General features: G+C 37.4%; 1 pseudogene; it reads left to right on the plus strand.

Moving 5' to 3' along the window:
• Positions 1–4,604: 4,604 nt before the first annotated feature.
• Positions 4,605–5,509, plus strand: LOC134375931 (olfactory receptor 2G2-like; annotated as a pseudogene).
• The last annotated feature ends 4,253 nt before the right edge of the window (positions 5,510–9,762 follow it).

Below are 9,762 nucleotides of genomic sequence, written 5' to 3' on the forward strand. Positions count from 1 at the left end.
ATTTGACATGTGTTTATTACTACACAGGAGTAAAAAGATTAATAAGACATAATTCTTGGCTAAAATAACATAAGGTGTATCATATTATTAAGTTTTATGTAAGTTTACATTAAAGTATTTCAAATGTGAAGAAATTTTGGTGCAGATAGTGTAAGTATAGATGGGGATTGAAATAATTATCTTATTTAACAATATTTGTGGCTGTGTGTCAGACCCTCAGCTAAATGCTAGCCACCATGAAGTTCAGAATCTAACGTCATAGCCAGAAATTTAAAAATAAATAGGTGATGAAAAACATTATTCTCAGTTGCTAGAAAGTAAAATAAAAGGCACGATAAAGAGAGGTTTGTTGCAGATTGGCAGTGTGGACAAGGTTCCTGAGGAATGAAGTCACAGGACAGACTGTGAGAAGAATATTTCCGTGGGAAGGAAGAGCAGGGAATAATGTCCTAATGTGAGAGAGAAATTGAAATGTGATGAATGTAAAACAAAACAAAATGAAATGAAACAAAACAAAGTACCAGAAAGACTGAAACCAATAGAACTGAGGAAGAAAGAACTGAGGGGCAAATCATGCTGATTAAGAACACTGGAATCCTTAGAATCTAATATGAAACAATTAAGTGGATTTAAATAAAGGGCGGATGTGAAAGGATGGATAGATGTCTGGCTGGCTGGGTAGGAGACTGGATAGATGTGTGCATGGAAGACTGCAAATGTGTATGCCACAGTAATCAACCACATTGTATACTGACAAAATAAAATTAAATAAAAATAAATAAATAGTAATAATAAAGAATTACTATTGAAATTTTCTGGGCTAGATAAGAATGCTTCATATGATAAATTTATGACTTTAGGGATTACAGTACATAGTTCTCTTGGCCATCTTGTGCCACTGTCAGTCCCAAATATTTATCAGAACCCCACCTATCATTGGCCCTGCCTATGTATTCTCCCTATTCATCAAACTCAATAGCAGAACATTCAGATACGTTTATCTGAAATAAGAATTGACATAGCATCAAGGTGACACTGTTTCCTATGTGCAGTAGTGCAGTATGAACACCAAATGCTAAATATCTGAGGGCTCTTCAAGGAACCAGTAAGGCCTGGAAAGCACAAAGCTACATTTCAAAACAGAGCGATCTTCTCCAAAATAAATAGTTCGGGGGAAAGCAGAGGACTATGAATGACATACTAAAGAGATGACTTAAAAGGGTGAGTGGTATTTGCCCAGTAATTACATGTGTGTTTATGTCTTCCATTTCAGCAGGAACCCAAGAGACCAGCAGAGTTTGAGAAGCTGTGGAATGCGAGCATCTAGGCTCAAATTCGGGCTGTGTCACTAAAGTCTCCTTGGGTATGGTACTTCTCCACTGTCAGCCTCAGTGTCCTCATTGTGGAGAGTAAACAGGTTCACATAAGTCATGTCCTCACAACAGAGATCAGCACCTGGTGAGCCCCTCGTAAGTGCCTCCTGTGATGCCATCATAGAACCCAGGAGCTCCCAACTATTGACTCAGTGTTCAGATACTCACATGTTTACAGCAAATATGATTTTAGTTCTTCACTGCAAAATGTCTTAGATTCACAGAGGAACTAATGTTAATATCCTCACTTTATATATGGGGATACTTAGTTCTAAGGACATGAATTCATTTCTCAAAGTTAGTGAGGAAGTCAGTGATCACCCTGAGAGCAGATTCCATGTCTCATTGCCTGTCTCCAGAATCCCTACATAGCTGCGCATAGATTACATTCCTAGCATTCTCTCAAGATAAATGTAGCTTAAACAGGTACCTGAGAAGGTTCATAATAGGAAGACTCATGTCTTTTTAATTTCATATTCCTAATGTCTAGCTTAGGGCCTGAAACACAGTATGCATCCAATGAATGTGTCTTTAATACTTTACTACCTGCATTATAATGTGCCCATCATGTCCATGCACTGAAATAACATTGCACTTAACATGGTTTGCAAGTAGCAGTCTGAGAAACATCTTTTGCACGTGTGTCTTTAAGCACTACTCTACATGCATTGTAGTCTGGTGCACACATTCATTCTATGAAATGACACTGTTTTCAATGTGGCTTGCAAGTAGCTGCTTTAGAAACATCTTTTATACATTTTCAAACACTTCACTACATGTGTTACTGTGTAGTCGCCACATCTATTTAGTGAAATAACACAGTGCTCAATGAACACACATATTTATTTAACAAACATTTCTTAGAGAGCATGCTAGATATTAATGGAATAAAGATAAATAAACACATTCACTATTCTTTAATGCTAACAATCTATAAATATAGTAACACTTACAGAGTGCTGTAGAAATTAATTGGAAAAGGTGACTTTTCTCTAAAGAGTCACTTGTATTTGAATTGAATCTTAAAGGATGTGTAAAAAAGTCCAGTCAGATGTAGTGAGTGAAAACCATGAAAGGCACAGCATGAGATGAGACTTGGCAACGGAAAGCCGTACTCTAAGTTTGTAGAACTGGAAGTGGTTTTGCATGGTTGGGACTTACTGTGGTTCAAAAACAGACAGCAAAAGTTTGCAAGCTAAGGTTAGGCAAGATTATTGAGGTGCTTGTAAACAATATGAAGAACTGTTGACCTTACCTTTTAATACTGTCATGCATATACCTAATAAACTGTTTATGCACATGCATTTATTCCCCCCATAGGGCAGGTACTCTAAATCTACTATCTCATATAGTCCTTACATTATCGCTGCAATATGAGAGCTACTCATCTCAGTGTTACAGGCGAGCAAACCAAAGTCAGTGGTATGATTTGCTCAAGGTACACAACTAAAACACAGAAGATCAGGACTTAAACCTAAGCTTTTTCCTTCACTAAAGTCTTTGATTTTTCATCATACTGTGTATACTTCCATTAATGTGGCAAATGGGAATGACTGCATGTGTATCCAGGGACAATAGACATGGCTTCAGTGGTGTCCTGGTGGCAAGACACTAGTAACAAGTCCATTTTAATGACTTAAAAGAGAATTTTGAAAACTTGAAGTGAAACAACAAATTTGGTATAGAGAAAGACATACAGTTAACAAATATAAAAACTGAATAGGATTGCTTTTAAACAGACAGCTTTAGAGTGAAAACATAGGGTCGTGATGTGTTAGCCCTTTTAATTGCATTTGCTTTTTAAAAGAGGCTGCGGAATGACTGTGGTTAATTTTTTATATTGTATTTCAAACATCGAGGGTTATGGCATTTGGTTGAGGGTAGTGCTTATATTTATTTGGCTACCCAAATCATGTTATTATGTAATTGTCATAATCATATAAGTTATATATGGGCTTTATATGTTTATATGCATCTTAATTGTGGAGCATGTCTAATCAGTAGCTGGCATTAATGTGCTGCAGTTGGTGGGGGTTGCTGGTGGACAGTGGGGAAAAGTCTTCATTCCAAGAAACATCAAAGCAATGATTCTCGATTTTGTTCATCAGGTTTTTAGAAATGATCAGTATGCTCCTTCTCAGCATCAGCTGGCTTGGACTGAATGGGCAGAGACTGCTTCTAACTGCTCAGTCTTCTTTCATCATGTGTAAAACTTCAGTCATTAAGATTTCTTTCAGCTCATTGTCTCAAAATCCCATTAGTAGTCAAATCCTAATGATTTTCACTTAATTAGCCCTTTGCAATGTTTATTGCTTTCTATTTATGTTACACTCACGCTTTTCCAGATGTGTGACATTGTGATTGTCCACTGTTGCATTAGCTGCCTACATGGTTTCCAGACTAGGATGTTTTCTATTATAAATTCTCTTATGCTGTGCAAACATATTTATCTTAAACAGGACAATTCATACCTCATTGTAACCCTTCTCCAAGGCTTAGGATATCCAAATAATGTCTAATAACATTTTTGATCCTTGAAAAATGGATTTGAATTTACCTTGCAAGTACCATGTTCTATTGTGTGCATAGCCAATATATGCAATAATCACTCTCCAAATTTAGTTTTTTTCCTATGACACCCTATAATGTACCCTCTTCATTTCTGTACTCAAGCAATTCTTTAAGCCTGCTTTGCTTTTCTTTTTATCTCTTTATGTGCAAACCACACCCTTGAACTCATTCTGAACCTTCCCTTCCATAGGTTACTCACCCTGCTCTGCATTCTCTTAGTGTACAGATGACATGATGACCATTCAGACATGTTTCGTCATGCATCTAACTAATTTATTTATCCATTTGGTAGATTCTGAGAATGCACTATATCTCTATAGTGTTTGTAGTTCTTACAGTTTCTATAAAATTTCACTACCTTTACACTAAAAAAATTGATGTTGATAAAAATTGGGGACAACCTCAGACTTGGTGGATTCTATTTTTTATCCACAAGGTAAATGGAAAGCCTATGGCCAACAGACTGGGTATGACATTTCATGGGATAATCAAAGATGTCACATACCGGTATTTTCTATGTTGGTAGTTTCTTTTCACCTATTTCCAAAGTCTTATTTCTCAAAACCTAGGTTTTAATTGTCAAGGATTTGACATAAAATCCCTGGAGTTTCTGCTTAATGTGATTTTATTTCTCAGCTGTGAATAATCCAAGCAAGAGTAATGTGGTGGACCAATGACAGCGTCCTCCCTGTAGGTTTTTTAGACCAGCCTCAGTTAGAGCTGGTTCTCTTTGAGTTAATTTTGTTCCTTTACCACATGACTCTTTCTTAGCAACTCTACCATCATCTTAGTATCCCTTCTGGACCCTAAACTCTACACTCTTATGTACTTTTTCTTCTCCCATCTCTCCTTCTTCACTAGCTATATCATTCCTCTGCTTCTAGTCAACCTGGGGCTTTCAGATAAGTCCATCACTTATGGTGGCTGTGTGGTTCAGCTCTATGTCTCACTTGCATTGGGATCCACTCAGTGTGTCCTCCTGGCAGTGATGTTCTATGATCACTATGTGGCTCTCTACTGTCTTCTAAATTATGGCTTTGTCATGCACCCTTGGGTTTGTCCTATCCTGGCATTTATAGCATGGCTCAGTGGAGTAGCCTGATACACAGTTCCCTTTCACCCTGCAGCTGCCCAACTGTGGGCATCACCAAGTGAGTCCTTTCATCTTTGGGGTCCCTGTGCTCATCAAGTTGGCTTGTGTGGACACCATTTTCAATGAAGCTGAGCTCATTGTGACTAGCTTTTTATTTTTGGCACTGCCTCTGTCACTCATCTGGATCTCCTATGGATACATTGCTGGAGCAGTTCTGAAGACCAAATCAGCCATTGGATGGCATAAAGCATTTGGGACCTGCCCATCCCACCTAGTGGTCATCATCATCTTCTGTGGAATCACCATTTTCATGTATCTGCAGCTAGCCAAGAGTAGATCCAAGGACCAAGAAAAATTTGAATTGCTCCTCTACACTGTGGTGACCTCCATGCCTAACCCTCTCATCTATACCCGGAGAAACAAGGAAGAGAAGACAGAACCGAAAAAAATTCTGGAAAAACTTTATGATTGAATGATACTTTATGATTATCTAGAGACATTTAGAAGAGACTTATTAAGATTGCTTTATTTAAATGATGATGACTCAGTAAATGATTTGGTCATGTTCATGACTCTATAAGTGGGATTCAGTAGAAAAGTTTAAATTAGAACTTGAATTTGAGTCAAAGAGACTGAGTGACCTGGATAGTTTGCATCTTTAAACTTATGTCATCTTTAAACTGGGCTGCATAATATTAAGAAATTCAAATTAAAATCAGATCACTAATGTAGGCATTTTACTATTCATAATGCTTTTCTATTTAATAGACATAATCATATACTTGATGGGCATTATTATAAGTTTTCTTTTGCAGAGATTGAAGTATTTTGGCCAGTTGCTCAGAATAGAAAGAGCAAACCCTAAACCTCAGTTACATTGGCCTTTCAACTAACCATGGGCTCCCTCACCCTCAAGCTGTGGTCAGGTCCCTGTGTGACTCTTTCCACACTGTGCTGACCTCTATTGCTGCACCTCCCTTCCTGAATTACAAAATTTTGATTTTTTAAATTTCTCTCATCACTAGGTTTTTGAGAATGACAACTATGTTATGACTTAATCACAGTTTAAAATAAAATCATTATACAGACAATGCCCAGATTTATATTTTGGTGTAGACTTTTTCTACCTATATTTTTATATTCACTATGTATTTGACTTCTCTACCTAGATATATCAAAATTAACACATCATAATTAAATCATAAGCTGCGTGTTGTTGGTTCTTTCTCACTGTTCTTAATATTACAAAATGGAGCATATAACAATCTATCTCCTGTCCTCCCTCTCACCTGCTGTATGCAACCTACGAACAATCCTGTGAATTTTACCTTTTTATTACCTCTCTACCCACTTCTTTTCATTTTAACTTTGTATCACCTCTCATGTGGACTGCTGAAATGGCCTCCCCACTAGACAAGGGATATTGTTATTTATTTAATGACCGAATCACCTCTTCCATTATACCCTCTACCCTTTTGTACACTACTGAGTACATGCAGTTTTTAATGCACCATGGAATTTATGTTTGTCTTCTATCTTTTAACAAATATTATTCAACAATTATTGAAACATTGAGGACATAGATTTAAACAAACAATACCTATGCCGCCATAGAATTTATATGCTAATGGTCCAATTAGATTTTTGGTATATTTTTACTATGCAATGGTATCTATCATAAAACAAGAGAAGTCAATCAATGTTAGAGAAAAGATCTTCATTTTCAACAAATTATTTGTAGAATAAAATTTCTATCAATAAAGCTACAAGATTAATGGCTATGTGTTTTCATTTTATTTGGATTATTGGTATTAAATCAATATAGTTGAAAAACAATGTTATCTAAGCAGTTATATTGCACCTTGAAGAAGGAGGAAACAGTTGATATTATTTTCTAAATTACAAATATATTGATATGTGTATAAGAAAGGAAAGAATCTATGGGTGGGTTTTAAAGGGCCTTGCATCTTGTAATGGTAGTCAAATAGTCTTCAAAAGTGGTACAATCCATTTTAGGTAACAAAAGACATTTCCTTTTGAGTTATTAGAAGAGTCAGAGCATAAATGTACATGATATAGTAGAACAGAATGTTCTCTTTTGTGTTGAGGAAGGCACAGCATTTCTGAGCTTCACATAAAATGGGGTGTAATGATCTACACAAAATATAAGAGAAACAAAAATAGATTTACTTGGCAGCATCTACAATTTGGAAATTGTTGACAAGCATGATAGAATGATTAGGTAATCAAGGGAAAATGGATATTCTCTTATACTGAACAACAATAAAGCAACAATTAATTTTTACTTCTTTAGGCCAACTAAGAGTATAAAAGAGGAATAAGAATAGAATTATTAATTTCCCTGCACAAAAATGTGAAGGAGACATTTTACTCTAGTGAGAACAGCACAGTGCGATAATGCCTGACATGTGCTGCCTGCTTGGAACTCGGTCATAGCCAACTTCATATTGTGGGCCAATTGCTCAAGGGATTTATTCATGAGGCCATTTCTCTGTAACTACTGAATGATGGTATTCTTCTACAGCCCTATGCAAGCATTATATTGGAGTAACCAGGATGAATTTAATTGACAAATGTTCGGGAAACTTCCAAGTTTGTTGATTTCTTACTACATGAATCCTTAAGTGATAGGCAGATATCATGACTATAGGGTATTTTTCCATGACCATATCTCAGGATCCTCTGTTATGGACATTTTGATGAGTCACACATTTTCCATAGAGGTGGGATGATAATTCTTTAACCCTTCTGGGGCTGTGATGATGTCATATTAACAAGCAATTTTTTTTCCCTTCCCAGCATAAACTACTTTACAGAGGAGGCAATCAATGAAGTTTCTCACCATCAAGTTTTTTTTTATTGGGGATAGGGCACCGGGGATAGCTCTTCTTCTGATACATTTCTAAGCAAGTCCCAGCCCCTAGAATAGAAGCCATTTAATTTTTTCCATTATTTGGAATGGGTATTTCCATGTTGTACCATAGACCACACAAACCTGGAGCAAAAAAGCTACTGCAAAGAGATTCAGCCCTTAAGTAAGTAGCTTCTAGCCAGTGTGATAATTTTTACTCATAACTGAGGATCCACCTTCACGTGTGAACCAAATTTCCATAGGCTGGTTTTAACATCTTCTCATATTTTTCCAGGTAGGGGAGAAAGATTAGGTATTATGAACCTACACATGCTGATGTCCAATTCATGCGGTAGTTGGTGACAGGACTCTGCAACACCTGACTGCTTCACTGTCCTGGGACCTCACATTTGTTTTCTAGTCTGCCTTTTCTTGAACAGCTCCTGTGGCTCTGCGACTTTGATTTTGGAAAATCCTCTCTGGACAGAGGCAGCTGGAGATACTGTGGACAAGGAAGTAACTCCTGAGGCTAGACAAAGCATGCTCCTGGCCGGAAATAGGTATGAAGACAGGAGTGAAGTGGTCCAGTCATAGTAGTCAGATTGCATGTTTTATTGCATGTGGAGTAAATTATGGCATTAAAGGAAGTAAACAGAATTGATGAAGTTTGTGTATTTTAAATTAGTCTTTTCATGTTTTATATTTCATAACCTTTCTTCTCATAAAATTGTAAGGATTTCTAAAGGAGGGAACAGAATGGTGGTTACTAGAGGTGGGAAAGAGGAAGAGGGAGGGGGGTTGGTGAGCAATTGGTTAAGAGACAGAAAGAATGCTCACATTTTGTAATGATGAATATGCTAATTACCCTGAGTTGTGACGGTCACCACACATGATCACATACATCGCAGGTGTTGGTATTCATCTCTGTACACCACAAACATGTGTGATCAATTATGCTTCAATTAAAAAAAAATTCTGTTTCTCCTTCCTTCCTTCCTTCCTTCCTTCCTTCCTTCCTTCCTTCCTTCCTTCCTTCCTTCCTTCCTTCCTTCCTTCCTTCCTTCCTTCCTTCCTTCTCCTTCCTTCCTTCCTTCCTTCCTTCCTTCCTTCCTTCCTTCCTTCCTTCCTTCCTTCCTTCCTTCCTTCCTTCCTTCCTTCCTTCCTTCCTTCCTTCCTTCATGCCAATATCACATCTGCTCAAAAGCAGCAAAGAGTGGGCTCAATCAGCCCTGAGCGTTCTTTCTTTCTTTTTTTTTTAACTGTCCTGAGTTTGTTCTTTATTAGGTCCACTCTCATTTATCGAAAGTTCTTATGTTATAGGCCCATGAATATTTTTCTGTATCAAAAATCCAAGATGCTGTTTATCTTCATATAAAGCAAAATAATCTATCCTCTACCCTGCCTCTCTGTCCCTTCACTTCCTTCTCAACTTCCTTGAGAAAATTCTTGGAAATTGGTCAGGGTATATTAAGAAGTCCCCCTTGGGAAAGGAGCCCCCCCCCCCGGTTGACTGTTTGAGTAAGTCTGGAATTTTCATTTTACCATAAGGTCAATTTGCCCACACCATGAATGACACTTCTTTGATGAAATGTCCTGGCATAAGATAGATGGTTGGTACAGTTTGACAGGAATGAGGTATTAAAGATGGGAGATACAGTACAAAACAGATCATTTCACTCATCCAGCCCTGACAGTGGACCCTTGAAATGTTCTGTTTCCTCCGGGCCACTTCTTTCCTTTCCTTGGGAAAGCCCCTCTGTCACTGTAGATTTGTCCTTGTCTGTCATTTTTCAGATGTTCAGTCTAAGTGGTTCCTTTCTGAATTTCATCCCAGTTCTCTCCATTTCTCTTTT

Source organism: Cynocephalus volans, chromosome 4 (genome assembly GCF_027409185.1).
Source record: "Cynocephalus volans isolate mCynVol1 chromosome 4, mCynVol1.pri, whole genome shotgun sequence".
Lineage (NCBI taxonomy): Eukaryota > Metazoa > Chordata > Mammalia > Dermoptera > Cynocephalidae > Cynocephalus > Cynocephalus volans.